Raw genomic sequence first — 24,509 nt, forward strand, 5'->3', positions numbered from 1 at the left:
CCCACACTAAACCCAGTCACATCACTGCAGGTGCTCCTCCAGACTTCCACAACGTTACAGCCCCAGTGTGCTCCTCCTGCACCACACACTCTGTAGACTCTCCTTTGCTGCAGCTTCCGCATTCATCCCCCAGTTAAAGTCTTCACCTCACCAGACTATTGGAATCATCTCCTTCCCGCGTGGCCCCTCTGCGAAGCCCTTCTCAGCAGTCAGCTGGGGTATTTAGAACGCTGGTGCTCCCGGTGCAGTGGCTTTGTCAGCATTCCCTGCCTCCAGTGGCTTCCCTGGTCTAGCAACCTGGTAAATGGGTAATCTTCCTCACTGCAGCTAAGTTTCAAAAGAACACGGTTGGATAAGCACAAGGCCCTGGTTACTTTGGGAAATACATAATCCATGCCCCACTGTTAGGGCCGGTCCCGTTAGGGCCAGCTTTGCACCTTCACAAGGGCTCAGCAGGAACAGATGGACTCTACTCTCTGCTCTTCCTTTTTGCTTCTGATTAGAGAGACCTTGATTCTCCCCGGGGCCCAGGAAATGTAAAGCTGATGCTCCACAGGACTTTGACAGGGACAGCGCAGTGATGGGGGGTGGTGAGGAAGGGGGATGGATAGGCTCTCTCTTATCAGACAAGCTTGTCCCTAGAGTCCCTGGAAATCCCCAAAGGCCAACCTCTCCCAGGGGCCGACAAACGTAGAGGGCAGGGGGACATAAGCGGGGAGCTGCGGAGGGCGGGAGTTTGAAAGTCGCTCCACCGCCCCACTAGTCGATCCTTTTGCCCCGCCCCCTGCAGGGATCCCCCCCGGCAACCGCACAGCTGCCTCGGACTCTGACTTAATTCCCTCCGCGTGCTCTGAATCGCACAGAGGCAAACTCCCAAACAAAGAGGCGGCAGCTAGCGTGCGGGGCTCCTGGGCGCGTCCTGCCGGCTGGGCTGAGAGAGCCGGCGCCGGGGCGTCGCGGCGGAGCGCTGGGCGGGGCGGCGAGGGGGAGACGCTAGGGCCGGCAGGAAGCCTCCGTGGGCGCGGGGGCGCCTGCCGTGCTGTCCGCAAGCTGACCTTCCCGGGCTGGGAGGGAAGAGCGTTGGCTGCGGGCGGTGGGCGGCTGGGCGGCCCCGGGAGCCGCCGCTCTTCGCCTCTCTAGGCGCAGCTTCCGTCGCCGCGTCCGGAGCCCCTGACCGGGTAAGTGCAGAAGCGCGCCTGGGGAGTGGGGGCGCCAAAGGAGAGGCTGGGGTTCTGGGAGAGGCACCTCCACCTCCGCTGCCAGCCCCGCCCGCAGTCCCGAGCTAGACTGTTCCAAGCTTCCCTCGGGCAGGCAGAGGGAAGCCGGCTGCCGAAGAGGAGTGGAGGAGGCAGGAATGCCTGGGACATCGCGGGGCATGTGAGCAGGTATTGGTGTCTGCACGGAACACGCAGCACGGCGTCCGTAACTTCGCGCCTGAGTCTGCCTTTCTGCACTTGTGCCTTGGGAGAGAACTCTGGGCCTCTGAGGGCCTCGTGCCATCCAGCGTGCCCGGGGCATGTCTGTTCCTCTTGAAAATGTCATTCTTTGTCCACCCTGAGTTCAAGTAGCTGCCTCTTGTGCGTACACCAAGATGACAGACCCAGAGTCGCCTTAGCAAGACGCAGACAGGCCTTGGCAGCATACCCCATGCAACGCAGGGGTTGCTAAGTGCTGGCAGCTGCTGTATCTGGTACACATTGCTTTCAGAGGGCCTGTGCAGGGATGTCCCCGTGTTCTGGGCCCGTCTGTGTATTTGTGACAACATGGCTGTGTAGGCCCTGTCACTTGTGTTTTCGTGCCCGTCCTTGCACGTGCAGTTGGGCGACTCCATGTGGAAAGAAGGCATGGAAGGTTCTGGGGTGTATCCTTTTCACCAGCGTTATGTGCAGTGTGCACATGTGTGAACGGGCTGGAAAGTATGAAAGGGAGGCAGCTCAGCTGGGGTTGGTGGGACAACATCTTAACTTGAGTCTAAGCTGCTGTGTGTGCAGGAGGAATAAGTGTTCCAGAGGTCTCCAGTTCCTAGCAAGTATTGTGAGGTGGGGGCAGCTTATGGAAAAACTCCTAAGTGCACTGTGGAGCATAGGGTGTGTGCAGGAGAGCGTGAAGAAGACAATGAGGGTGGTGTTAGGCAAAAGTGGATGGTCTGTGTTCGATTTGTGGGCAGGTGGATTGTAGTGGAAAGCAGCAGTTAGAGGCTGGAGACAGGTTTGAATCAGAACTTAATGGCTGTCACTGTGTCAGTAGCATTGTTCCCTAGACAGATAGGTCATCTGGGGCTCATTTGCTTTGTGCGCAAAATGGGACTAATAACCACTGGCCCCACCTGTCTCCCAAGGGACTGGAGGCTCCAAGTAATGCCTGGAAATGCTTTAAGACTCCTAGGGTGAGGGGGCACTGCTGGCCCACAGGGGCCAAGTTGGTGGCCTGGCAAGTGCTTAGGTGGCCCAGAGCCGTTTGGTTTGTGGGTACCAGAGGGAGGCATTTGTGTGCTCCTTCCCACAATATTCAGCATAATAGGAATTTTACACCCACCTTTGGACTCATGTGTAAAATATGTACAGGCCTGTGTGATTCCCCGTAGTTCTTGTGTGAGTGCCTGCTGCAGAACAAGAGGAAAACTGACTTTGGTGTCTTTAGGTCTCCCTAGAGCACCTTGACTTTCCAGAGATCCCTGTTTCAGATGAGCCCAGGACGTTTATAACCACCAACTTGCTTTTCTCTTTATGCCACCAAATGAAGCAGTAAGGAGCACCCTTCACAGTTTGCAGCCAGGGAGATAGGAGATGAAGCTTTCCCAGCTAAGGTCACAGGTCTGGAGTGTCCACCACTGAGTTCTGTCTCTTGGGTTACAGCACCTTCAGACCCAAGGCCAACCCTGGACTGGGCTGAAGAAGGAGGGAGGCATCAAAAGTCATGCACAGACGGCACCGAATTCCAGGATGTAGTTGGGTGGTTTGTCCAGCCTCGGATGTCACCTGTCACTGAGACTTTTTTACATGTGGTTGCTGTTTAGTGTTTGTAAAAGGAAAGATCCTTGGGTGGGAGATGCCGGCAACCTAGGTCAGGTCCTGGTTCAGCTCCCGCCTGGGGAAGGTCACATCACCTCTCTGGTTTTGCTTCCTCTTTGGTCCAAATCAGGGCATCTTTCCAGATTATCATTCTGATTTCAACTGTGTTTTGCTTCCTCAGAGAGGCCTTTCTGATCCCCCATCCAAAGTAGCCACCTCCCAGCCATGATCACATCATTGTTCCTTCCTAGCACTTGCGACCTGTCTGAACTTAGCTTTGCCACATCCTACTACAACGTGAACTCACCAAAAGCGGGGCTGCCTTTGTGCTGTTACCTGCTGGCTCCACCTGCAGCACAGTAGGTGTTCAAGAGATATTATTGTTTGTGAATCAGTGAGTGAATCAATTAGGAAGGGAGTGTGCATGTGTGTTTTTCAAATTGTACTCCTGGGAGCTTTGGAAGGGAAGAGCAGGTTCCATTGGCAGGGCCCCAGTTCCCTCACACCAGCAGCTCGGGGTCCATCTAAGTTACATGTCAGCTTCCAGATAGGATCTCCTTTGAAGTAAAGGCTCTCTCACTAAAATAAAACTAAAAAACTGTTGCACCAGAAGACTTAGAGGGGTCTTTTCAACTCCAAGTAGAAATAATAGTACCGCAACTGGAAGAAATCTGCACTTGACCCTCAACGAGGATTATAGGCAGGATTCAGACGTACAAAGTGGTTGTTCCACAAACCATTTCTGCTTAGCCATGGAATTCATCTTATGGCTATTTTTATGCTACTGGTTTAATTTCCTGAATTTTGGTCAGAGTTAATATGGAAACGATTTTGCTTACAACACAGCAGCAAGGGCTATGTGAGAACTCTAACCCATCTATATCTGAGACAGGCATTAGACAGAGGATACCAAACATCTGCAAGGTGGACAAGCTGTGCACAGATATTTGAGAGCTACCTATCTAGGGTGACTCTGTCTGTCATCATCCTCTATCGGGGGTATTCCCAGGCATACTTGCCCAGACGTGCCTCACTCCCAGTAGATGCCCACTCAGCATTGTTTTTCTTGAGTAGTTGTGCCAGTGCTGAGGAATTCTGGTCTCTGAGTGATTACTGAGCGTAGAGGACAGCCACGTGACGAGACCTGGCTATATTTACACGTGATGACCCTGACCTGTATTTACAGCAGCCATGCTTCCTGGGCTTTCCAAGCTCTCCTCCATGTAAAACAGTCTCTTGTGTTGCCTTTTCCTAGAAATACACTTGGAAGTGGCAGCACAGCTGCTGTGTCCAACACCGTGCCTCGGTTCGGGGCACAGAATCTAGATTTACCACCCTTTTCTAAGCCCCATAGGAGGAGCATTAATGACTGTGCCCATGATTGAGGAGGTGGTGGTGTTCAGTTTGGTTGGTTTAGGTGGGTTGTTGAGGAGGGAGACTGTGGAGAGAAGTGGAGAGAAGGGTCGGGAGTAGAGAACTAGACCTTCTGTTCATTCCTTTTGATGCTGTCTTTGCTTCCCTTTTGATGATGCCCTGCTCTGGCTGACTCTGGTGGATTTCTGGGTTCAAAGGTTTATACTCGCAAGATGGCACTCCACAAGGTAGAGGAAATTGGGGAGGGGGCAGCAGATATACACTATACATGTATGTTTTCCAAGTGCCTGCTGTGAGCTTTGAACTTCCAGGCCCTGAGACATGCATTAAGGACCTAGCCCCTGACCTCTGAGCACTCGTTGTTGAGGACATTAAACTCATTCCCAGGAAGGGATGAGAAAACAGCTGAGTGCAGATTAAGTGGCACTCACCCCAGCCGCAGCTGGAGCTCTGAGGAGGAAAGGTGTGCAGAGGGCAGGCAGAGGCAGCCGGCAGCAAGGGTGGCAGGAGAGCCCAGCTCTAGGGCCAGATGGTTCAGGCACAGATCCTGGCTCTGCCCCTTCCTCTCCGTGTGAACTTCTGTGTGTTATGTTAAGCTTCAGTTTCCTCATCTGTAAATCGAGGAAATGACCTCAACTCCTAGCAGGGTGCATGGGGCAGAACTCAGAAGAGAGGTACAGAGCACCCAGGTGTCTGATGACCACAATGAAGGACTTTGAAAAAGGGCTCATGGTGAGGTGGCGACGACTGTGGGACCTTGTCTAATGCTGGTCTCCCCTATAGTAGTCAGGGGGTCCATGGCGTCGTGCTCGGTAGGCCCCAGGCCAGTCAAGCACTCCCTTTCTCCCTGGGATGCTTTTCCAACTGGCCATGCGACTTCCACTCACAACTATGGAGAGGGAAGTAATTGCGTCCCTCTCTCACTGCCCTGCACGTGGCCCTGCTTAGAGCTTAAGGATTTTTGCTGTAAAATATCAAGAATCGAGGATGTTACAGAGGTTCAGGAAATGAGAATTGCTCTGATGGTTCCCTGGTGTGTTTTGAAAGGGAGTAGGGGACCCTCCTTGATGGTAGTATGGGATAAATCCCCCATCGGTTCTCAGCCCTGTCCTGGCTTAGGCATTCATTTTTTTTTTTTTTTTAATATGTGCTCTGTGTTTTGAAAGGGTTTGTCAGCCAAACTTCAATATAAATGAGAATGTATTTCTCTATCTTAAAAAGATTAATGATCAAAGACCCCATAACTGATAGTTTGATTCCTTTCTGCTTGATATATATCAGTTTAGGTCATTTGCTAGCAGATTCTAGTGTGTTTAAAAAGCCCAGAAGAAAAAAGGACAAAGGACAGAAGCAGACTGGTGTTGTCTGATTTGTCTGAGGTCTGGCACAGTTAGCAAACATTTAATCACATAGCTGGTATGGTAGCTTGACTGAAGCCTTTTTGTCAGGTAGAAATTCAAGTTTCTATGAGCGTTCTTGAAATGCAGTAAAGAGATTTCTCTCCCAGAGCAGCCTTTTATAGATAAGCACGAGGGTTTTGATAGTTGGAAACCACGGTCCTATGCTGTGCTTTTAGAATTGGAGTCCTAGGCTTATGCCTGTAATCCCAGTGCTTTGGGAGGTCAAGGTGGGCAGATCACCCGAGGTCAGGAGTTCAAGACCAGCCTGGCCAACATGGGTGAAACCCCGTCTCTATTAAAAGTACAAAAATTAGCTGTGTGTGGTGGTAGGTGCCTGTAATCCCAGGTACTCGGGAAGCTGAGGAAGGAAAATCGTTTGAACCTGGGAGATGGAGGTTGCAGTGAGCCAAGAGCGCACCACTGCACTCCAGCCTAGGCGGCAGAGTGAGACTCTTTCTTAAAAAAAAAAAAAAAATTAGAGTCCTCATCCTATCCTACTTGAGAATCAAATTATGTTTATTAACTTTTTATCCCTAGCAACTAGTGCAAAGCTTGGCAAACAGTAAGAATTCAATAAATGTTCATTGAATGGACATTTTAGGAAGGTGCTTATCAGTCATCACCGAGACTGTGCCTCAGGGAGAAGTTCCTCAACCAGAGCCAGATAGGTAATTTGTGGGACCCAGTGCCAAATGAAAACATGGAACCCTAGCTCAAATGCAGGAAAAGATACCATTAAAGGTATATTTATACCTTTATAAATATAAGCCTTTTCCTTTTTTCCGTGGTCTTTCCCTCAACTTGTCATGTGGTATTTTTATTTACTATTTAATGATATTTTAAGTAAAGAAAAATTAAATTTTTAAATTATTAGCATGAATTTTCCTGTTCATCCTTAATATTGTGCAATGCCAGTTTAAAAGACTGAGCATTTAACGTGTGTAGAATCATCAAACTACACAATTCCGATTTCATAGCTCATATATGCACTTGTATTTTGTTCTTACCGGAGCAGTGGCATTGCTGCTCTCAACTACTCATCAATGCACTCAACATCGCTAACTCAACTGTTTTTATTCCTCTGGTAGCATCCCTGGGGCTCACTAGGTCTCTGCGACTGTGCTGGGCGTATGATCCTTCTCTTGAGAGTTGATAATACAGGCCTTGTCTGTGCCTACCCAAAAAAGGAAGAAGGGTTGGACATCAGTGGTTCATACCCTGTTTGTGTGAGAGTGTCACAAACTCCTTTGGAGATCTACTAAAACCTATGGAACCGCAGCACATAGATGGTAAAAATGTTTTATACAATTTCAGGAGCCCCCAAGTTATAACTCCATGGAAGGAATTGTCTTTTGGGCTTACTGCTACGCCATGGTATCCTGTTCCAGAGACAAGATAGGGACTATTTTGAAAGCAAATGAGAAATTGTTCAAATCCTCCTATCTGGGAAAGGAGATGAGATTTTAAGTCATTTGGCTTTTGAAATTCAATTCCTGATGCCTAGAAGGGAATGACGCTGCCTTTCTGATTCCCAGTGTACAGGTTGTAAATGTCCTTAAGCATGAAACGACGTGGTCCACGATGAAGGCTTTTGTGGGAGAGCCTGTCTTTCTACCCCACAGGCTGGACTCTCCTCCGGCCTGGCTGACCCCGGCCAGAGCCGCAGGATGACAAACTGCCACCATCCTCTAGCTGGGCTGCAGCTGCTGCTGTAGTGGGGAGAGGCAGCTGCACATCCAACCAACACTGACTGAATTCAGGCACAGGCTGGGGCATCACAGTCACTCTCTGGGTGATCCTTGCCCTCTAATTTCACTGGGCAGAGAAGGACACTGGCTCAGATAGGTTAGGTGACCTGCGCAGGGTCCCCCAGCCAGTAAGAGTGACATTAATCTTCCCTCCATGTATGTGACAGCCCAACCCCCAAATCGGGAGGACACTGGCTCAGGTAGGTTAGGTGACCTGCCCAAGGTCCTGCAGCCAGTAAGACATTAATCTTCTCTCCATGTATGTGACAGCCCAACCCGTAAACCAAACATCAGAGAACCAGGCTCACGTTTATGTTCCCCCTTCCAGCTCCCTCCTCTCAGCACTGGGGATGGGAAAAGGGAGGAAAGCTGCCCGCTACCTCTGTCCGGGATGGTGCAGGAGCCTCTGCACTGACCTCTCCCTGAAGCTCATGCGTGTCCTCTGCGGCATCCAACCAGTCATTGCCCATCCAGTTCTCAGAAATTTGTCAGGTCAAGCAAAGAGTGGCTGTGGCTGTAGTGGCTGCAGCTGTGGACCTGGGACAGGCTGCTCTGGGGACCTTCTCCAGTGGAAGGGACAGCAGTGTTGTTGAGGCCCCTGTGTCTTAGACTCTGGGTCCCCTGTATCAAGCCTGATGGTGAGCTCTTGATTCAGATTGAGTTGAGATCATTGTTGATTTGGGGCCTGGAATGCCTCCCATGTCCTCTAGACAGCCATGAGGGGCCATGTCCTATACCCCTTCCCTTCACACCTACACACAGCAGTGAACACACACCAGGGCCCCCATGAATAGAGATGCCTATGGACCTTTAGCTCCAATCTCAGTCCTAAATCCAAACCTGGGAGTCCCCAAAACCTGGAGGTGTCATCCACTTTGGCCCGGCTCTCTGGGGGACTATGGATGTGGGCTCTCAGAGTCATGATTACCCAGCTCCCTGGCCTTCTCAAATTTCTGCAAGGCACTAGCCCCCAGCTGTTGGGTGGGCCAGGCCCAGGTGGACGGGGGTGACTGGGAAGATGCACTTCAGATGTTTCTGTCTTGGCTTCATGCCTGAGGGGCAGAGCAGAGCCAACCACAGAGGACTCCTGCTCTGCACCTGCTGGAATTGGCAGCCATGTGTGCCTTGTTGTGGTCACATGGACTCAGATCCCAAGGCCTGGGTACAGGCTCCAGAGAATCCATCCAGGCTCAGCTTCTCTGGCATCTTAGTCCATTTTCACACTGCTGATAAAGACATACCTGAGACTGGGAAGGAAAAGAGGTTTAATTGGACTTACAGTTCCACATGGCTGGGGAGGCTTAACACACCCCTTCAACAAAAGAGATCCTGCTTTATCTGCCTTATATACTGAGGTTCTACATCAAGCTTGTCAAACCTACGGCCTGCACAGGGCCCAGGACAGCTTTGAATGCAGCCCAACACAAATTAGGAAACTTAAAATATTATGAGAAGATTTTTGCAGTTTTTTTCTTTTAGCTCGTTAGCTATCATTAGTGTTAGGGTATTTTATGCATGGCCCAAGACAATTCTTCTTCCACTGTGGCCCAGGAAAGCCAAAGCATTGGATACCCCTGCTCTACATAAAAATTTATTTGAAAGAATCTACTACTACCATAAATTTCTCAGAATACAGGTAAAGAAACTCAGTCACAGAGAGGGTCAGTGACTTGCCTGAGGTGCTGGCAAGTAGAGAGGGACCTCCTAAATCTAAGACCTCTGCCTCTGAAACCTAGGCCTCTGCCTGTCCCCACCCCCATCTGTGTGCTATTGCCTTTATAAACACAACACAGCTGTCAACAGATATCCCTCGCATCACTTTGGCAACTCCCCTTTCTTTGGTCATCATGGGAAGCAAGGACTCCTTCAGCCCCTGCCCCTCTCCCGTGATCCAAGAGCACACACTCTCCCCAGCCAAATTCCCCTTGTGCCAAGCACTGGTCTTCCCTGCAGGGAGGTGAGCAAGCAGCTCCCACCCAGACAGGGCCTCATACAACATGTCTTCATGGGGTGAAGAAAAGAGCAGCTCTTCTCCACAGAAATCATACATCCATTCAGTCAAGAAAACTGGGGAAATTACCACAGAGATCATTCTCTGAGTGTGGGAAAAAGTATAGACTGTATCCTTCACTATAATTGAGCTTAGCTTCAAGGGAGCAGTAAGTATATTAGCCAATGCATTGTTCTCTCTCTCTCTCTCTCCTTTTTTTTTTTTTTTTTTTGTTTGGGAGGTGGAATTTCACTCTTGTCTCCCAGGCTAGAGTGCAATGGCGTGATCTTAGCTCACTGCAACCTCTACCTACTGGGTTCAAGTGATTCTCCTGCCTCAGCCTCTCGAGTAGCTGGGATTACAGGCACCCGCCAACATGCCTGACTAAGTTTTGTATTTTTAGTAGAGATGGGGTTTCACATGTTGGCCAGGCTGGTCTTGAACTCCTGACCTCAGGTGATCTGCCCACCTCGGCCTTCCAAAGTGCTGGGATTATAGGCATGAGCCACCACACCTGACTGCGTTGTTCTTTTGGGAAAGTATTTTTGCAACCCATTGTGTGAAAGTTAAAACCCTGTGCTCTTAGTGCCAAGAGGCAGTGATTTTCCTGCATGGGCTTAGGGTCACCAGCAGCCTTCTCCACTTTCCTAGCTGGGTCCATTGGTGCAGTTAGGCAGCCTGGGTCAGCTGCCATGGACTGACCATAGGCCAGGCTGGACAGCCCTTGACTGTCCTAGGTGACATGGTCTCTGCCATGGTCTTGCAGAATCACAGGAAATCAATTAACACATGCCCAATTATCCCTACAGAGAAGTAGTTTTAGAACTCATCTAAATGGATGCTTATTCCCTAACGCCAGCTCTGGTTTATAACCTGCTGAACCATTTAGGTTTTTTTAATTTAACCTCATAAGTGGTGGGTGACTCTTAAGTCTCATTCCCTGGATCAGAAAGCCCAGTGGTTCCCTATTGCTTACACAATAAAATCCTGAAATCTTGAGCCTGGCACATACCTTCTCTGTCACCTTCTTTGCTTAATTCCTGCTCTTCCTTCAAAACCCTTGCCCACAGCTCCCTCCTCAGCACTCCTGCACACATTTTTCTCCCTGAACTGCATACATTGTGCTACAGTGATGTTGATGTGTCCATTTCCCCAGCTGTGAGCTCTTTGAGGTCAGGGACAGCTTAATTCATTCTCTTTTCTTCATTCTTTGTCTTTGGGAATCTCCAGCACCTGGCACATTGTGTGCCACATACGAGGCCTCGGATGTTCAATGAATTAATAATTAACTGGTTGATTTCAAGGGAGAAAACAGATACATGAACCACCAAGCACACCCCTACAATGATAAATGAGGAGGGCAGCCTCAGGCAGGGCAGCTTCAGGGACAAGAGTGGAGTGGTGGGTTCACAAGATGTTCATTGAGAAGAGCTGCAGAAAGGAATGGCTTAGTGTTGGTGTGGGAAGTGGTAACACTGAGAAAAAGGAGTGAGCACTGCATAGGTGGATGGAGTGTCACAGATTAGGAATACAAGATGGATGGGTTGCAGTGGGAAGATACTGACTTAGTTTTGGGCATGCTGGATGTTAGGGGGTCTGTGGTCATGAGCATGAGCCTGGAGCCCCGCAGGCTTTGAGAGTCATCAGCTGGAGATGCTTGGAGTTTGGCGTGAATGGGGGTAGCAAAGAGGAGACAAGAGGCAAAGCACAAAATGTTCCCCACCTCACCCTGGAGGGAATGCCAGCCTTAAAGCTGTAAACCAGGAGGAGGACCAGTCGATGAGGCCAAGGAAGAGAGGACAGTTTCGGAGACTTGGTTATGATGTTCAGATCAAGGCAAATTGGAAACTTGGAGAAGAATACAATGAGAGTGGTAACATGAAACCAGAAGTGGGGAAAGAAAGCTTCAAAAGAAGGTGTGACCAACTTTTCAAATTCAGCAGAGATGAAGTAGGAGGAGATAGGAAAAGCCACCTTTGGCTCTGGCAATTAGGAGTGACTTTGGGGTGAGTGGGTGGTGGAGGAGGTCAGACAGTGGTGGGGTGCAGGAAGAAGGGATGAAGTGAGGCTTCAGAGGAAGAAAGATCTGGCAATAACTTAAGAGGGAAACAGGATCTAAGAAAATGTGACTTGAGAAAGTCTGGTCAAAGTACGCATGGTCATTAGGTTGAACTGTTGCATCTTAACAGCTGAGATTGTATCCTGGCTCACTATACTAGTCTTATTCAGGACTAATTTTTTGCTTCTAGAAGTGGAGCTAGAGCAGTATTTTTTTGGGGAGGATGGGGGTAGTGGAGCAGGGACATTTGTACGAAGTCTCTGACCCCCAGCTATAGGAGTCAATTAAAACAAAGGCTGAGCTGCGTGTCAGAAACCCGACAGGACTGTGGCTTAAAGAACAAAGAAGCTTCTTTTTCTCTCATATAACAGTTCAGGCTAGGCAAGCTGTTCTGCTCCACGCAGTCACACAGGGAGCCAGGTGCCTGCCCTTGTTTCTCTGCCATCCCTAAGGGTAGTGCGTGGTCTCAAAGTGTGGTACCTAGACCAGCAGCGTCAGCCTCACCTGGAAACTTGTTAGAAATGCAGAGTCTCAGGCATCACCCCAGACTTACTCAGAATCTTTAGTAGGGGAGCACTGTAGTTTTGAAAGCCCTCCAGGTGATTCTAATGTACCCTTGATGTTTGAGAACCACCACTCTGAGGTGCTGTCCTTGTCTGCATGGTTGAAGCTGGTTTCAGACACATCTGTAGCAAGGGAAAGACTGGAAGGGGAAAGATTGTGGCAATGTGCATGGGAAGTATTTTAAGGTCCAGGGGTGGAGTACTACTTCCACTCATCCATTGTCAAGAATACTATATAGCCAAAGCTAGCTGCTAGAAGGGTTGGGGAATGCGGTCACTTGTTAGGTGGCCACATAACCAGCTACGACTCCATTTTAATGGAAGAAGGGGAGAAAAATCTTCCGGGAGACCATTAGTAGTCTTGGCTCCCTTATGAATCAAACTTAAGGAAGTTTAATGCCACATCCCATCCTCTAGAAGGAAAAGAAAATATCTACCTACAGATCACTACAGCGTATCTGTTTAAAGAGATCCATGGGGGTCTTTTATTGGGTGTACCACCCCCCAAATGTCTGTCCGCCCTTACTGGACATGAGCAACCCAGCCCTTAGACACCTGCCCCAACCGCTCACCCACTATATACTGTGCTGCCCAGTCCCTGGTTGGTAACTTCCAATAAACATCAGGATTTCCCCAGCTGACCCCATGAAAAGGAAGGCACCCAGGCTGGGCAGGGAAGGATGGGGAGTTAGAAGGGGTGCTGGTTTATTAAAAATCAGAGCTAGAAAGAAGATGAGCAGCTTGTCCAATGAGCAGCTGGGCACTTGCAGGGCAGCTGTGCATACCTGCACAGACTGTGCCTTGCACAATTCCAGGGGCAGCCATTCTCATGTGTCTCAACCATGTCCCACCCTCAGGGGAACCCCAGCACCCTGGGGTGTTGGGCCTTCTGCTGCTGCTGCTCTTTGCCTTACAGATCCTGAGCTCACCCTGAATGGGTCACCCCTGAAGCTTCCATCCTTGCTCTGAGCAGCTTCTCAGGAAGCATCTCAGTGCTCCAAGGACCAAGCCTGGACAGAGAAATCAACTCTGGATGGGGACAGCTTATCTTCCCTCCTCAAAGCCTACTAAAAGCCCAAACCTGAGAGACCTTGACTTTGGCATCAGCAACACCTGGGCTTGATTCCCAGGTCTGCTAAAGGAGCCTCAGCCTCCTTGTTTATAAAACAGAAGTGGGCCGGGTACAGTGGCTCACACTTGTAATCCCAGCACTTTGGGAGGCCGAGGTGGGTGGATCACTTGACACCAGGAGTTCGAGATCAGCCTGGCCAACATGGTGAATCCTGTCTCTACTAAAAATATAAAAATTAGCTGGGTGTGGTGAGCATGGTGGTGCATGCCTGTAGTCCCAGCTACTCGGGAGACTGAGGCAGAATTGCTTGAACCTGGGAGACGAAGGTTCTATTGAGCCAAGATTGCTTCACTGCACTCCAGCCTGGGCGACAGAGCGAGACTCCATCAAAAAAATAAATAAATAAAAAGTAAATCCCGAAGGAATGGCATCTGCCTCACTGAGTTATTGAGACAAGTAAGAAACCTGGACCAGATGAGGGCCCGACCACTATGCTGAAGCTTCAGGGGGCTGGGTGTTCGACTACTGGCCAGAGTCTGAGAGAGATGGTTTCTCAAGGCCATAAAACACCTGTCTTCATAACTAGGAAATCATAATTTCTGAAACAGAGGCAGGATGATGTGCCTTCCTCAGATCTGGCATTCGTTTATGTAATGATCTACCTTCAAATTCAGCCACATGCACACACTCTATCTCTAACAGCTCTGCCGCTTGTGACGCTGAGTTCTACAGCAGGAGAAGGGAGCCACTTGTGTTTGTTGACACTGAGGTCACACTTGTGGTGGGCCTTAGGGGCTCTGGGCTTTCCCGGCCTCTGCTGTGGGTCCGTTTTTAAGGACTGGAGCAAAGGCAAGAAAAAGTGGGCAAAGGGTTAGGAGAAGTGAGGAGACTGCATATTCATTTTCAATCCCTGTCAGAGCTGCCCCCTCCTGCTGTGGGTTTCTTCTGAGGTCTCACTCCTCTAAAGAAGGGCCTGATGATGCCCTCAGGTGTTTCCCATCAGTGGAACTGTCCTGTTCATGTTGGTGCCTTGTTTGGATTATTTTCAAAAGGATTTTTTACTTTGATACACAATGGACATAGGTCTGTGTCTCTCATCTGAGGCTGAAATTGGAAAACGAGGGAAAAGAGAAGACACTGTGGAGACTGCAGAGAAAGCTCAGGGAGAAAAAGACAGGGGCGATCCCTGGACTGGCTTGTGAAAGACTCCCAAAGGGCCCTGTTGGGAGAACTGGCTGGTGCCTGCACAGAAATGCAGCCTGCACATTCCCACAGGTGCAAGCCATGGAAGCGATGGCCTGAGTTTCAGTTCTCTCCATTCCAATACCTTTGACTTAGGTTCTTGGGGAACCAGGTGAGAGCCTGAGTGGGATAAGAAATACTTAAGTGATTCTCAAAGAGTTCATGAGCATTCACATGGCTCCTTAGTGCATTCCTTCCTTCCTTCATTCATACATCAGGTACTCTGTTGGGTGTTCAGGGCCCAGAACTCAACTCAGATTTTATCAGATAATATAGCTAAGGGGCATGCCTCAGGCTTCATTAATGGGGATTGTTGACCCTGGGATGTAAGAGCAAGAAGTGGCTTGGAGAAAGACATAGAGTGTGGAGGGAATCTGACGGGTTTGGAAGCTTGAGGAATATTGAATATTGTTGACAAGCAGCATAACGTGGTGGTCAAGAGCCAACCTGGGATGTTTTTTAAGTGAATAGAAGCACTGCTCATAATTATGTCCACAACAGGTGTAAACCAGAGTTAACCTCTGTCTCCCTTTCCTCTTCTGTAACATGTGGATGACGTGCGTGCCTACCTCATGGGGTGGTGAGGATTAAAAGAGAATGCTTACAAGGCAGGAGTCCCTGACTCCCAGACCATGCCCCAGTAGGAACCAGCCTCAAAGCAAGAGGTGAGTGGTGGGTGAACGAGCATTACCGCCGAGCTCCACCTCCTGTCAGATAAACAGTGGCATTAGATTCTCATAGGAGCATGAACCCTATTATGAATTCACATGTGAGAGCTCTCAGTTGCACACTCCTTATGAGAATCTAATGCCTGATGATCAGAGTTGGAACAGTTTCATCCCAAAACCTTCCTGCCCCTACCTCCACCATCCATGGAAAAATTGTCTTCCACGAAACCAGTCCCTGGTGCCAAAAAGGTTGGGGACCGCTGTTACAAGGTACAGTTGATCCTTGAATGGCATGTGTTTAAACTGTGCAGGTCCACCTGTATGTGCATATTTTTCAACCAAAACAGATAAAAAGTACAGTACTTGCAGGATGCAAAACCCATATATACAGAGAGCTGACTTTTCACATGCAAGGGTTCTGTGAGACCAACTGACAACCTTGAGTATGCATGGATTTTGCTATACTTGGGGATCTTGGAACCAATCCCCCGCATATACTGCGGGACAACTGCTCTTAGTACCGTGCCTGATGCATGGTACATGATAAACACTAGCCACAGTTATTCCTAGGCACACAAAATGCACAGAGCATTCGGTGATGCAGAAATGGTCCGAAACTACTGTGCCAGCAGTAAATCTTGGAATCAGGCCGCATTTTTACCCAACCCAGTAAGGAAGGTGGTCACTCCAGTATTATAGGTGAGAAGAACTGAGGCCCAAAGGCAGGGATCAAGTTAGAAATAGAACTTGGACTAGAATCCAGGTGCCTAGGTGTAGGCCTAGCCCCTCTTAAGTTGCAGTAGTGTTTGGGGGCTATTGAGAAGGGAAGGAATGTGTAGAGGTGACCCAAGCACCAAGACAGCTGTCACCTTCTGGACTTGATGACCTCACTGGCCCTGCTGGGATGGCAGAGGCCCTGCCGGTGCTGCCTCCTGGAACCCCACCCACGGAGCACCCCAGCTGCAGCCCCACCTGGGGGCACCTCTTCCAACCCCACCAAGGGTGCTCATTTTGCTGCGCCTTGCTGCTATGTTGAAAACAGAGATGAGGGACTTCTCTCATTCTACAGCGCTTATCACTGTAGCCATTGCCTTCTTCCCACTTCTTTTAAATGACTTTCCTGTCGGAAGCAATTTGCTTTGTTAAACTCAGGTCTTGGTTTTCTCCAAGTAGATTTTTCATGGCCACCTGGGGACAGGGTCTCCCCTCACAACCATCTGAATAGAGTGCACTAGCAGGCCGGTGGGCTGAGGGGCAGAGGTGCTGAGACTGCATCCCAGCCATCAGATTCAGGCTCTGAATGATGTATTTTTAGGGTTACCCAACCGTTTCCCATTGTCTTTCATCGGGAAGCTCTTAGAAACTTGGGTCTAATCATTCCTTTACTCTTGCCTGGCACTGGTGCCGTAAAATTGAAGTACTCACTGTTCTTACAAATTCTCCATCCCAGTTGTTCCTCACAGTCACCATGCAAGCGAGACAAAGCTGGCCCAGCATCGTCTCCATCTTACAGAGGAGGAAGGGAGGCTCTGGAGGTCATGGGATTTGTCCGGGGTTCACACTGCTGTAGGTGGCAGCTGGTACTCACACCCAGATCTTCAAACTTGCGAACTAGTGGCTATTTTCTGTTTGCTTCGTCACTGGTTTTTGTCACAAGCACTGAAGAAGTTCTCATTTCAGACTGCAGCTTTTTTAAAAAAGAAAAAAGGATCTAGGAAAAGCATGGCGTGTATGTGGCATTGGAATATAACCAAAAAAGAAAGAGAAACACACATAGCAAACCATCCAGGGACTCTGTCTGTATGTCTGCATCTAGAGAATAAGGACAAGTCAAACCACTTGCCTAATGATAGGAGCAGAGTCCTGACTAAGACATGGAATGCAATTTGTTACTTGCAAATGAAGTAAAAAAAAATAGTCATGTACTTAGGAAAACATGTCTCTCAGGGCACAGAGATAAAGAATTCTTAGTGCTAGGGTTTTAATTCAAGTTCTGCTTACAGCACCATCCACATGACTCTGTACTTAGCGATCTGACCCCAGGTTTGGTCCAAAAGAGTTGCCTGAATTCATTTACCTGCACACAACGAACATGGTGATAGAAAAGGCCAGCAGTTGCTCAGAGACCCCCGCCTAGCCTGTGCCTCACTGTGGCACTGGCAGCCACTGGATCTTTTGGCCTAAGTCAAGGAGACAGAGGACCAGGGAGAAGTTGTGATTCCCTCCAGAGGGTTTTCCAAGCAGTTGGTTTCTTTGCAGTGACAGCCATCATGGCCCTGCTGACTCAGGTTCCCTTAAAGGTCAGAGAACACTGTCCCTGCTGCCTCCCACAGCCCCGACTGGGGTCTCTGCCCAGGGCAGATCCCCTCATTCTTAGCTTCCACCAGAGACCACCAAGCTAAAAGAAACTACAAGAAACCCAAACTAGATCTGCATAAGGAAAAGTCAAACAGCTGCTCTGGGTGTCCAGGTCTCACTTGCTGGGTCTCAAACATCTGCTCTCATGTGTCTGGGTCTCCACTTACTCTTCTGTGCCTCAGTTTTCTCCTCTATAAGAAGGGATGATAATTTCATCATGGGATTATTTTAAGGATTTAATTAATTAATGCACATACATCACTTGGTTTGCGGCATGCCTAGCATGTAGTTAGCATTTAGTAAATGTTTATTTTTATAATTACTGTATCTGCCAATCAAAATGTTGTTGGTAGCTGTGGAAAGAACACTGGCCTGGGAGACAGGAAACCAGATCCTGCCCTGCCACTAATCTGCAGTGTGACTTTGGCCACAGTGTGACCTCCTGTTCCCCGACCCCAAGCTCCACCAAACAGGCTCAGCTTCCTTGATTCTCACACAAAGGAGCTGAGCTCAGGATCCTTTTGGCTTCTTCCAGCTACCCCATTCCAAGAGTCTGAAGAAGTCTCACTTCTATGACAGCTTCAGCAATATGGACAGTCACAGTGTCCACTCATCGGGAATGGAGCAGGAAAGTGAAAATTAAATAAGAGGGAAACGGGTACAGAAGGACAAGGCTGTTGGCATGGGGTATGGAAATCCACATGCAGGGACTGTAACCAAGTTTCATCTGAGGCCTAAATTAAGTTATAAATTAAACCATTTAGACTGTTTTTTCCTTTCCAGCTGTCTTTGGCCATCGAGCAGGCATGACCTTTTGTTGGCCAAGAACTCAGAGGTAGAAACTGGCACTTATTTAACTGAAGGGATGCAGAGTGGGGTCTAGCTTATCCCCATAGCAAACACACTAGTTTTGTGGGGAGTTTTCCTTTTTTTTTTTTTTTTTAATGACAGATAAAACTGTATGTATTTACCATGTACAACAGGATTTTTGAACCATATATACATTGTGGAATGACTAAGTCTAATTAACGTAGACTTAGTCTCATATAATTATCGTTTTGTGGTGAGAGCATGTAACATTCACTCTCTTAATATTTTTCAGGAATACAATATATTATTAACTATAATAATCTTGTTATACAATGGATCTCTTGAACTTATTCCGCTGGTCTAAAAATTCTGAACCCTTTGACCATCATCTCCCTAATCCCCCCCACAACCACCCCAGCCCCTGGGAACAACCGTTCTATTTCTATGGGATCAATGATTTTAGATTTCACATGTGAGTAAGATCATATGTTATTTGTCTTTCTGTGCCTGGCTTATTTCACTTAACATAAGCCACTTCTGTGTCTATATCCAAAGGAAATGAAGTCAGTATGTGAAAGAGATATCTGCACTCCCATGTCCATGTCAGCACTGTTCACAATAGCCAAGATATGGAATCGACCTAAGTGTCCATCAACAGATGAATGGATAAACGGAATGTGTGTATATACACAATGGAAGACTGTTTGGTCTTTTAAAAGAAGGAAATCCTGTTGCTTGTGACAATATGATTGAACCTGGAAGACTTTATTTAAAGTGAAATATGCCAGCTTTGTTTTTATTTTAGAAGCACCAAGTTCCCCAGAAGCCCTCCCCTGGGTATGGGATGCTCCCCGCTTAGGGAATAGAGAGTCAGAGTCCCCCAACCTGAGCTTTTGCTAATGGGAGCTTTTGCTAAAAAGCTGATGAGATCCCAGGAGTAGAGGATGTGGGGAAAGGGAGGCAAGTCACAACTAAGTGAGGCCAGCCAGACTGTTCCAGGCCCTAACCTGAACCTGACTTCCCAGTGCTTCCTGTTGCACTGGCCCATGCTGCCCAGCCATTCCCCAAGGCCTTTGCTCACACTGTCCCCTCCGCCTGGGCAACCCCTGCTCCTTTTCTGCCCTCAGAAACCCTGCCTGTCCTCAAGGACCAGATTAAATGCCCCTTCCTTTTGCCATCCCCCTGCCCCCACCATCCCTGTCTGGCCGAATGAACACCCTCCCTCTGTGTTCCCATTACCAACACAGGCCAGCATCTCCAAAGTGCTCCCGTGTCTGGAAGTTGTTTATATGCCTGTGGCCCACCCTGCATGGCTCTGTCAGCTCCTGAAGGAGTTAAGTCCAGTGGTTCTAAGTACCAGGCCTGGCACCTGCTGGTGACTCCACACATCTTTGAGTGTGTAAAGGATGTAGCTGGCCCAGGGCCTGAAAATGCCTTGTATTTATGTCTGATTTATAAAAATCAGCTCCCAAGCACTCCTCAACTCCCTGCCACCCATCACCATTAAAGGACTCGGCTCTCCCGCTCAGCCAATAGTTGTGGTCCCTCTGCTTCTGGTCGCTGGCCCTGGCCGGAGCCTTGCCCTGTTCACTGGGACTCCCAGCACATCTGGCCAGCCAGCTGGGCCCTTTCTACATGTCCCTTGTCTTCTCTGTGCTTTGACCCTCATTCACTTAGGGAAGGGGGGATCCAGCCGGAGACACAATGATCCCCAAGTCTCACAGCCCATGACATTACACATCCGGCCCTGAAGAAAGTCGCCAAAATCCATCACCTCACCATCGAGGCATCTGCGGTTGCTTTTCTGAGATGTCCTATGGCCTGGGTCCTGCCTATGACATTAATGGCCCCCAGGGCCTGCTGGCTTCCCCTGAATCCCAGCTTTGTTCTGCAGTCAGAACCTCAGCCTGGAAGAAGGCCCACTGAGGCCCGTTACCAGGGTATCTGGGAAATCCTTGACATTTCAACAGGAACTGTGTCCTAAATGTGAGTTAGCATGAGAGAACACGGCCACCCTTGTGCTCCGCCCCACTCAGTTAGTTTCAGATGTGAAGGATACTTACACTGCAAGGTCATGAACTTTCAGAACTGGAAAGGGCCTTGAAGAACATTGAATCAAAGTGTGGTCCCGAGACCAGCAGCATCTGGGAGCAGTGGCCAGCCATCCTGGTTTTCCGGTATTACCCAGGTTTAACACTGAACAGTATTACCATATTCCAAGAAATCCCTCTGTTCTGGGCAAATGGGGATCATTAGTCACCCTTCTGAGAGCACATTCTCCAGGGTCTCACCCTAAACCTAATGAATCAGAACTTTGGGGATGGACCCAGCAATTTGTGTTTTAACAAGCCCTCCAGATAATTCTGAGACTTGCTCAGGAGAACCACTCTGCTGATAGCTGGGAAAACAAACACCCCGAGAAGACAGTAACATACCTCACGAAGCACAGGCAGCAAAGAAGGGCAGACCCAGAGAAAGGGTCCTGACTGCACTGTGAGGTTCAGCTGCCTCAGCTCAAGCCAACAGGCTCGGAGAGTTACCCCACAAACTCTATCAGCCTGCTAAGTAAATATGGTACTGAAAAGGACCCAGATCACTTGCTGTGGTCCACAGGCACTCGGTGCCGCTCTGGGGATCTGGGAAGGTGGGGACAGCCACCTTCAGAGAGGATGGGATCCTTCTGAGCCCTGAGCATTTGGACAGGCAGAGAGGAGCAGGTGCTTCTGATTCAGATCACAGCGTGAATGACCTGGAGCAGGGATGCATCAGGGCCTTTCAGAGGCCAAAGAAAAGACCAGCTTCACAGAGGTGGGGTCTGGGGGTATGGTCCCTCTCCTTTGTCCTCCTGGGCCTGTCCGTGATTCTGTGTCCAGTGTTGATTACCACCCCTGGGTGGGAGTCTCTGCCTTGCCTGTCCCCCACTCTCTGGCTCTTGCCCCTTAGGGACACCTCCTCCCATTGGTTCAAGAAGCCCAATTCCTATGAACAGAAATAACCCACTTAGGAAGGCCAGTCTGCTTCCCAGAAATCAGAAGACACTCCTCAAAGCTCAGCGAAAACAATTTCAGGGGATTATCCAAAGTCCAGGTCCCTCCGTTTACTGGCAGGAGCAGATGAACCCACCTCAAGTGGCATATGTTTGCTTCTCTCCAGGGCCTACTGCAGCCATTACCATGCCCACCTCGTGTATCACTCTCTAGGCAAAGAAAAATTGTGAGGTACAACAAGGTCCTAGACAGGTAAGTTCATTGGGCAGCCAGGAGGAGGGCTGGAAGTGGTTGCTAGCAATAGTAGCTCCTCCCCTCTCCCTCCTTTAGCCCTGTCCCCTTTCCCTAGAAGCAGCAGAGCTAAGTGGGCTTTGGAGCCTTTCCCAGTGCTCTAGGCGTGCTCCAGCCTCCCTTCCTTACAACACAAAAGCGCTTCTGTATTAGTCCATTTTCATACTGCTGATAAAGACTTACTGAGACTGGGAAGAAAAAGAGATTTAATTGGACTTACAGTTCCACATGACTGGGGAGGCCTCAGAATCATGGCAGGAGGCAAAAGGCACTTCCTACATGGTGGTGGCAAGAGAAAATGAGAGAGAAGCAAAAGCGGAAATCCCTGATAAGCCCATCAGATCTCGTGAGACTTACTCACTATCACAAGAATGGTACACGAAAGGCTGGTCCCCATGATTCAGTTACCTCCCCCGGGGTCATTCCCACAACACATGGGAATTCTGGGAGATACCATTCAAGTTGAGATTTGGATAGGGACACAGCCAAACCTTATCATTCTGCCCCAGCCCCTCCAAATCTCATGTCCTCACATTTCAAAGCCAATCATGCCGTCCCAACAGTCCCTCAAAGTCTTATTTCAGCATTAACCCAAAGGTCCACAGTCCAAAGTCTCATCTGAGACAAGGCAAGTCCCTTTCACCTATGAGCCTATAAAATCAAAAGTGAGCTAGTTACTTCCTAGGTACAATGGTGGTACAGGTATTGGGTAAATACAGCCATTCCAAATGGGAGAAATTGGCCAAAACAAAGGGGTTACAGGGCCCATGCAAGTTCAAAATCCAGCAGGGCAGTCAAATTTTAAAGCTCCAGAATCATCCCCTTTGACTCCAGGTCTCACATCCAGGTCATGTTTATGTAAGAGGTGGTTCCCATGGTCTTGGGCAGCACCGGTCCTGTGGCTTTGCAGGGTGCAGCTGCTTTCACAGTCTGGCATTGAGTGTCTGCAGCTTTTCCAGGCACATGGTCCAGGCACAAGCTGTCGGTGGATCTACCATTCTGGGGTCTGGAGGACAGTGGCCCTCTTCTTACAGCTCCACTAGGCAGCACCCCAGTAGGCACTCTATGTGGGGGCTCTAACCCCACATTTCCCTTCCACACTGCCCTAGCAGAGGTTCTCCATGAGGGCCCTGCCCCTGCAGCAAACTTTTGCCTGGGCATCCAGGTATTTCCATATATCCTGTGAAATCTAGGCAGAGGTTCCCAAACCTCAATTCTTGACTTGTGCACCCACAGGCTCATCACCATGTGGAAGCTGCCAAGGCTTGGGGCTTCCACCCTCTGAAGCCACAGCCTGGGCTTTACATTGGCCCCTTTCAGTTACAGCTGGAGCAGCTGGGACATAGGGCACCAAGTCCCTGGGCTGCACATAGCAGAGGAACACTGGACCCGTCCCACAAAACCACTGTTTTCCTTCTAGACTTCTGGGCCTGTGATGGGAGGGGCTACCATGAAGACCTCTGACATGCCCTGGAGATATTTTCCCCATTGTCTTGGAGATTAACATTTGGCTCCTCATTACTTATGCAAATTCCTGCAGCTGGCTTGGATTTCTCCTCAGAAAATGAAATTTTCTACTGCACTGTCAGGCTACAAATTTTCCAAACTCTTATGCTCTTCCTCCCTTATAAAACTGAATTTTTTGCCTTTAATAGCATCCAAGTCACCTCTTGAATGCTTTGCTGCTTAGAACTTTCTTTTGCCAGATACCCTCAAGTTCAAAGTTTCACAGATCTCTAGGGCAAGAACAAAATGCTGGCAGTCTCTTTGGTAAAACATAACAAGAGTCACCTTTGCTGCAGTTCCCAACAAGTTCCTTATCTCCATCTGAGACCACCTCAGCCTGGACCTTATTGTTCATATCACTATCAGCATTTTTGTCAAAGCCATTCAACAAGTCTCTAGGAAGTTCCAAACTTTCTCACATTTTCCTGTCTTCTGAGCCTTTCAAAATATTCCAACCTCTGCCTGTTACCCAGTTCCAAAGTTGCTTTCACATTTTCTGGTATCTTTTCAGCCATACCCCACTCACTGGTACCAATTTACTAATATTAGTCCATTTTCACACTGCTGATAAAGATGTATCCAAGACTGGGAGGAAAAAGAGATTTAATTGGACTTACAGATCCACATGACTGGGGAGGCCTCAGAATCATGGTGGGAGGCAAAAAGCACTTCTTACATGGTGGCAGCAAGAGAAAATGAGAAAGATGCAAAAGTGGAAACTCCTGATAAAGCCATCAGATCTTGTGAGACTGGTTCACTATCGTGAGAATAGTACGCGAAAGACTGTCCTCCATGATTCAGTTACCTCCCCCTGGGTCCCTCCCACAACACATGGGAATTCTAGGCGATACCTACAAGTTGAGATTTAGGTGGGGACATAGCCAAACCATATCAGCTTCCTTTCCCAGGCCTCCTAGCTGCTTCCCTCCTGGCCTTGTCATTTGAAAATATCCACCTCCCGGTCTCATTTCCTCCCACCTCATGGTCCACCCCTAACCCCCCACCCGTCCTCCATGGGTGAAAGTGAGCCCTTGCTAGTCCTCATTTGACTGAGACCTCTTGGCAGCATGTGGCACTGTGGACCACCCTGGCTTCCCTGGCTTCCAGGACCCTACACTCCCCTGGTTCTCCTTCTACCCTCTCCCTCGCATACCATTTTGCTGCCTTGTTTCTTCTTCCTCCACTGGCTCTCTTTTTAGACAGCAGGGCTCCTCCTCAGAATCTTTCCTCCCCTGCCTCTTACACATACTGCCTGCCTGATGGAACCTCCTCTTTGTGCTCTTGAGGAGTCTGTGCCCTGCTCTCCATCCTCCACCCCCTTCTCTTTCTTGGACTTAAGCGCCACCATCCTGGGGTCAGCCTTATCTTCAGGATGCAAATCCAAGTCTCAGAGCTTGGCACGTAAGGTCACTCTTGACCCCCTACATATC

General features: G+C 49.1%; 1 protein-coding gene across 2 annotated transcripts in view; it reads left to right on the top strand.

Annotated features, from left to right (window-relative positions):
- The first annotated feature begins 1,132 nt into the window (after positions 1–1,132).
- Positions 1,133–24,509, top strand: part of TSPAN11 (tetraspanin 11) — a 70,171-nt gene continuing 46,794 nt past the window's right edge. Inside the window, exon 1 of one of the 2 annotated variants that reach the window (XM_023208923.1) lies at positions 1,133–1,178. The gene's annotated coding sequence lies outside the window, so the exon portion shown is untranslated. Of the gene's footprint in view, positions 1,179–1,338; positions 1,386–24,509 lie in introns of those variants that run through there. The other variant, XM_023208922.1, reaches the window with a different exon arrangement.

Source organism: Piliocolobus tephrosceles, chromosome 10, assembly GCF_002776525.5.
Source record: "Piliocolobus tephrosceles isolate RC106 chromosome 10, ASM277652v3, whole genome shotgun sequence".
Classification (NCBI taxonomy): domain Eukaryota; kingdom Metazoa; phylum Chordata; class Mammalia; order Primates; family Cercopithecidae; genus Piliocolobus; species Piliocolobus tephrosceles.